Below are 7,136 nucleotides of genomic sequence, written 5' to 3'. Positions count from 1 at the left end.
TGTAGCAATTACAGGCAACCCAACAGCCCGGCAGTCCACTTATTGGAAGTTGGAGTTGGAAGGCTTCAGCATGTGGGGGCCAATACCTGCAAGTGCCCGCCCCATTTGCACGGGTTTCTATAAATGGAATAAGGTACTTCCAATGCACCAATTAATGCCTATAAAAATTAACAAGAAATGAGACTTTTTCCCCAGCCCTCAACAACCTCCCCTGGCCAAGTATGTCGCCTGAGTCATCTGTGTGCCCGAACTTCCACTTGTTATCTGCAGTCAATGTTTAATTTGTGCTAAAGAGACTTTTATTTATAAACAGCTAATTCGTCACACAGCTGGCTACTGGCAGAGCACACCCACAACCACAACCACACTCACTCCGCGACTCATCTATTCACACTTGGACACACTCACATGTGTAGATAAGTTGGGGTCAGTCAGACCCACGGAGCTGGGCAGAGCCCAGGGAGCTAATGCCCAAATATTAATGAATCAACATTTGTCACACACACGCAAACAGACGATGAAAATATTGAGAAATTATGCAGTCAAGGCAATCAAATAATTAAATATTAATTTGTGGCATTCACGCCCCAAGAGCCAGAGAATCGAATGAAAAACAGGCAGAACGAATCGAACAGAATCAAACAAAACAAATGAGTGCGTCCCTGATGTTGATGTTGATGACGATGTTGATGTCTGATGGCATTCCCCTGTGCTGCTGTTACTTTTGGGATTGAAAATTCCTTGGAAAATATTGTCAACATAATGCTCGTAGATTATCAAGGGGCCAGGAGAGCACACCCAAAACGATTTCCCATACATTTTTGACAGCGCATTTCGTAATAAAATGGAAAATTCATTGAAACTGTAGCCACGGCAGCAACGGCAAGTGCATTTCAATTAGGGATCTCGCTCTCACTGGGACAGGGACTGGCTTCCATTTCCATTTCTAATTAATCAGACAGAGAGAGAGAAAGATACTGATTGTGGGAGTGAGAGAATGTTGCTGTATTTTGACATTTTCCACGGATATTAGATTAACATCATTTTAAAATCAAATTAAAACATTAGACAGGGCCCACCCCTGTCTCCATACATGTATAGGGTTGGGTCACAGCCAGCCAGACCGAGGGTTCGATTCGGGTTTGGCTTCTCTATTTATCACCGTTACGGCAACTGCTGTTTTTGTTTTGCTTGGCGTAATTTAGATAACAGGTACATACAGACATGCAGCACAAGGACCCTCCTTATGGACAAGTGGCATTTTCCGGGAAAAACGCACACACAGCAAAGCAAAAACCTCGCTCGATTGCCCTGAACATTTCAACAGGGAACAGTGACCAAGGGCAGGGGATGGGAGACCAGACCAGACCAGACCAGACCAGACCAGAACAGACCAGTGCCCACGCACAATTTCGACTGCCCAACTGGTCAGCCAAGTGTCAGGCGATCCTTTCTGGCTGTTCCTCTTTGCTCTGGCCCGAGGCCTCCTGGTCCCTCTGTTCCCTGCCTAAAACAGTTGTCAAGCAACAACGCATGTCGCGATGTCAATGAAGATAATGCCAAACGATTTAACCTGCTGTGCGTGGGCGTAAGTGTAGATGCATCTTCCACCTCTCTCTTTCACACACTCAGCTGTGCCTCTGTGTTTGCTCTTTTTAATTGGAAACTAAACAAATGCCTGGCAGTCTTGAGACTTATTGTCCGGCTTATGGTTTTGCGTGATTTCTGGCCCAGCCGGGGGGCACTTGAGCACAGCAATTGTTGTGGTGGTGTGTCCCTGTGCTCGATTGTTTAGTTGATTTCTTTACGAGCAGCAGAACCGTTAGCAAGGAGATGGATAGATTGCACTAGAGAGCAGGCATTGTTGTGGGCTGCTAGATTGTATTGTGCCGTGTCCTTTTTATGGTGGGAAACAATGAAGGCAATGAGGCAACAAAATCAATCTAATTACTTGGAAATTTGCGAGCTAATGATGTAAGGCTGAACAAAGAACTGTTTTAATGGTAACTATCTATAATTATATACCTTTTAGGGATAGCAAAAATCAGTCAATAAAGCAAGCATCTTTTCAGGCTAAACTTCTACAATTATTGCCTATTATTACTGACAGCTGAACACACACAAATATCTGCATAGATTCCTCATAATCAACTCATAAACCTTTTCAATCGTTTGTTTCTCTCTATGCTGAGCGCACAAATCACTCTTCCAGCAGCAAAGTTCGTTTCCAAAGTCTTTTGTTTCAGCCTCTCCATGGCTGGGGATTTTGATAAACATTTGTCTGCGAAAACACACAACATTTATCCCGTGCCCCGGGCTTCCGTTGAAACGTTGGTCGGAGACGACTAGACCCCCGCCCCGCTGCGAATAAAGGGCCTAAGGATTGCCGGACTAAACGAAGCTTTGCCTGGCCAACGCACAAATTTGGAACAATGAGCAGAACACACACTCAAATGACTCACACACAAACGACAAACGGAAGAGGTAAACTCTTCTGGCTGGAATTTTGGAAGAAAATCTAATCATCTGTTGGCACGCCCACCAACCGATCCGAATGCGAATTCCAATGCCCATCCAGGGCCCAGGGCTAGCACAAACGTATTAATTAAATGTGCGCAACGCCTCCCAGTTTAGAGATAGGTTGACCAGTGCCTTGGTCATTGTGTCAGCCATCGAATATCCCTTCGAGCAGAAGGAAAGAAACTGAACGGAACCCTTTAACGGCATCCCGCTGCTGCTGAGATGCAATGGTCGAAGTTCGCTGTAAAATCATGATTATTGCCATTATGGGCTTATTAAATATGAATTGTGATCCCAACCCAACCCAACCCAGTCCCGAGCCGAAGCGATGCCAACCCCTGACTTGTGACAAAAGGCATAAGTCAATGCGGCATGCAAATGTGTGTGGGCGTGGCAGGACTGCGAGTCCATAACTCGACTACAAACAATGACGAGGCTGCAAACGGGAGAGAGAGAGAGAGCCCCGAAGGAGTCGCTGGATTATAGCCGCAGACATTCATTCAGGGCAGGCATCGACAGCAGCAGTGGCAGTGGCAGGATCCCTAACAGGATTTCACAAAGTTAAGCCACAAGTGCCTGCAGCTCAGGCTGTAATCCTGGCCAGCAGCAAAGGATGCAGAAGCAGACACAGACACAGAGTCAGAGAGAGTGGGAGCTGGGAAAATCCCAGTGACTCTCTCGGCTCAGGTAAACCCAAAAGGCAGCAGCAATTTCCCAAACAAATAAACATCATTTGACTGCGGAAATGTGGATGAAAATGTGAGCCAATTATGTGGACTGACATTCGAAACGGTCGCTTGTCAACGGTTAAATTTAAACTAAATATTTATTTAGTCCATCCAGCAAAGGTAACTCCGAGGCAGACAATTCATTGGAAATGCTTTCTTCTGCTTTCTTCGTAGACAAACAATTCTTATCGGATCGGATCGGATCGGATCGCGGGGCCGTGCTGTTTCCGTCGCTCTGATGCTGGCAGGGACTGTCTTTTATGGCCAATTTACCAACTAAATAAAAGTAAAACGTAACAAAATCTCTTGGCCAAGAGAAGCGCCATTAATTCCAAATATATTACCAAAAGTAATTTGATATTTTCCCTCTCTGGACTCGGACTCGGGCTCGGAGTGGGAGGGAGAGCGAGCGCGCGCCAAACTACACAAAAACTTCAATGTAATAAAATTAATTTAAATTCCTCTCTCTCTCTCTCTCTCTCTCTCTCTCTCTCTCTCCCGCAGGTGTAGGCATACCTTTCGGAATGAGTAAGCGCCTCCATCTTCGGAGCTGGAGTTGGAGCTGTGTGGCTCATAAAGCAAACCGGGGAGAGCAACAAATATCTGTCGTTTATTTAAATTTAGCTATCAAAAATGTTTACGATCCACATAACTGACTAAATCACCATAAACACCCTGTTCCGTGTTTGGAGTCGCCTCACCTGTGGCACATGCCCCGTGCCCCTGCCCCAGCCCCATGCGGCGCTGTGACCATCCTCGGACTTGGTTTGGACACTGGCTGAGGCCCCATCATGATCATGATTGTAGCGATGCCTACCCTAGGTGGTAAGTTGTGGCAACAAGTGTCCGTCTGCCACGCCACCACCTCTCCAACCCCTTCCCCCGCTCTCCGGTCTATGTGGCACAGACTCCTGGCTAATCTGCAACACACACACACACACAGGCCCCCATCTTTGGCACTTTAGCGTGTTGAATGCGCTCATTTATGTGAAATATGATACGCGCCATAATATGCAAAAAAAGAAACAAAAGAAAAGAAAAGAAAAGAAAAGAAAAGAGAGGAAAAAGGAGAAACATTTTAATCAATTAATTATCCTAAAGGAGGAGAAGGAGCAGAGGTAGCTGTGCCTGTGGCAGCCTGCTCGGAAGGTGTTCATGTCTGTGCGGTGCTTGTAAATAATTTTAAAAGTTGCTTATGTGAAATGTGGCACTTAAATAACACAGCGGGTGCGGGTCTCTCAAGACAAGACATCAACAGTCAATGGGCGATGGCAGGGAAAGCTAACAAGGATTAAGGCTTAAAGTCTGCCTGAGCCTCACTAAGCGCATTCCATCAATATAGAGAAGTAGAAGTTGCAGAATTGGCAAAGACTTTCGGCCTAATGCCATTAATTGGAGAAGCATGAGAAGCAGTTGAGTCCAGCTTAAAAGAGCAGAAAGATCAAATGAGGAACAGCAATCAAAGGTTTCCTTTCCGCTCTCCCAAATATCAAACATTCCTATGCAGATATGCCAAAGCACTTCTGTTCGTTTGATAACTTGTATTCAATTAGTCAGCCTTGTTGAGAACATCGCTAATCGCATTTGATTGATTTTAAAACGCTTGCCAGTCTCATTCTGTGCAGATTTCCACCCGAAATTCTTTCAGACCCTTTTTTGATGAGCTTCTGCCTGTGGAGTTCTCTCCTGCTCGTTTCTCTATGAAAGGTATTTTGTAGCTTTTATGCGTTGCTCTTCTTAATTTATTAATGAACCCCTTCGGGGCACTGGCTTTTGGTGTTCTTTTTGTCTTCGATCAGACGCCTAATTAAGTTTTAACAAAACTTTATAATTTTCGCTGTGCATAATTTGGAGCCCGAGGAAGAGCGAGCGAGGAGAGGAGCGACGATTTGATTGCTTGCATAAAATGTATTATTTATTTACTTTTAATTGGCTTCATTTGATGATTTTAACGATGGGCAAATATCGGCAGCAGCAATTTTTGTTCACGCTAATAATATTCATTTGTGGGGAGGCCAGGGTTTCAGAAACGGGTTTCTCCCGGGTGGAGTCGGGGGACAAGGGAGCTAATGATATGACACCCAAAATATCGGAGGAGTTGGAAGGGAAAGTGAAATCGCTCGATCGCTGACCGACCACTGACCGCTTCTCTCACCTTCACCTGATGCACTGATCCCCAGAGCCAGACACTGACACAGACACAGACACAGACCCAAGCAGACACGCAACAGGAGATCGAACCCCCCCTTCCCCGCTGTCTAACAGCACCCCTGCTGGGGCAAGATGTTGATGCCTCAATCGTTGGCTCTACAATCTCATTGGAAATCACTTAGATCCCAATAAATAAACCTCGCATACGTGGCATGACTTGCCCCCAGTGCACCCCAGAACCTCTCCCCACCTACTCGCCTTCGTCTGGCAGCATTAATTACGCCTTACTTAAATTCTAATACCCTGAGACTACAAAAAATTAAGTTGTTGCCTTTAACATTGATGCGAATTATCGTGCTGTGAGGAATCTCTTTCAGAAACAGAATCAGAGACTGACTTTTGAATCTGATTACTGGCCAACCAGTCGGGCACAGCGGGCTCTCCGTACGAGAGTGGGAGAAGTCCAACAGAAATGCCAATTCATCGGCTAAGGCGAGCGCGAGAGCGGGACAGACGCCCCCGTACTCGAGCTCCGCATTAACGGGCATTACAATAAATATGAAATTAATATTAATTTCAATTAATGTCAATTATTAATGTCCACAAAAGCGTCGAACATCATTTGTTTGCTGTCATTTCTTCAAGTTGTTTGCGCTTGTTCGTCTCGGTTGTTTCATTTGGGGGTCCCTTTGTGTGCGCCTTTATATCTGGCGGGGACTGGCGATTTGATTAGCTCGATAGTGTCACAAGAGTCGGCATGATTTATGGGCACAGCCCATGCCGGCCAGGCCCGCTGGCCCGCTGGTCCGCTGGCCCGAAACAAACGTGGTGAATCAGTCGCCCTGCTGAATGAATTTTTAATTTCTTTTTAAACAATTTCCAATACCCACTCGCAGATCAGATAAGTGAGCACTCATTAGGGCCCATAACGGACCAACATGCTGATATCTGACTTTCCCACCAGCCTTTGCAAATTAGCAACAGTCGTGAGATCAGCGTTGGTTCTCCCGATCCGCACTCCATCCCCTCTCTCTCGCCGAAGATCGATTGCTTAATTAAGCTGCGATTTGACAATGTCAAGTGTCGGTCCCCAGCAAGGGGGCTATCTCTCAAGAGCAGCTTTAAAGACAAGTTTACCAGGTATCAGTTTGAGTATCACTATCCCCCGCTTCAATGCTCCAATGCTCCAATGCTCCCCTCCTCGATATCATGCAAATGAGGCGTTGGCGTTATCGATCGCAACATGTGTAGAAACGTTTGTTGTTGTTGTTGTATTTTGTTTTTATTACTGTCGATAAGTCGTTATAAATTGGGTTAGAGGTGCGTTCCGATCACAATGCCTTATCCATTCATCTGTGTATCCATCTCTTTTGCACTGCCCCACCTGATCGATACGTTTTAAAGGTCTTAAATGATTGTCAAGAGATTTGCATAATTTGGTGTGCTCTGGGTTTTTCTTTCTGTATCCGAATCAAGATATATGCCCGCAGTGTTCAGATTGTATGCTGGAACATTTTAGAAACATGCGTCAACATAATTTTAACGCCAAGCAACTTAGCATAATCGATCTTATCTAGGCCCCAGTGCCAGTCCCCCCACTGCCACACACTTCTTTAGTGTGTAATTTATGTTGTCTTGGCCCTGGTTTCGGCCTTAAATCAGCCATTAGAGGAGGCTCGAATCCAGGCCATAGCTGGCTGCGCTCATTCCCCGTTTCCCTCTTCGACTTTGGGTTAG

This window comes from Drosophila guanche, unplaced genomic scaffold, assembly GCF_900245975.1.
Source record: "Drosophila guanche unplaced genomic scaffold, DGUA_6, whole genome shotgun sequence".
Lineage (NCBI taxonomy): Eukaryota > Metazoa > Arthropoda > Insecta > Diptera > Drosophilidae > Drosophila > Drosophila guanche.
The sequence above is the reverse complement of the archived record's forward strand: the minus strand, read 5'-3'. Positions refer to the sequence as shown.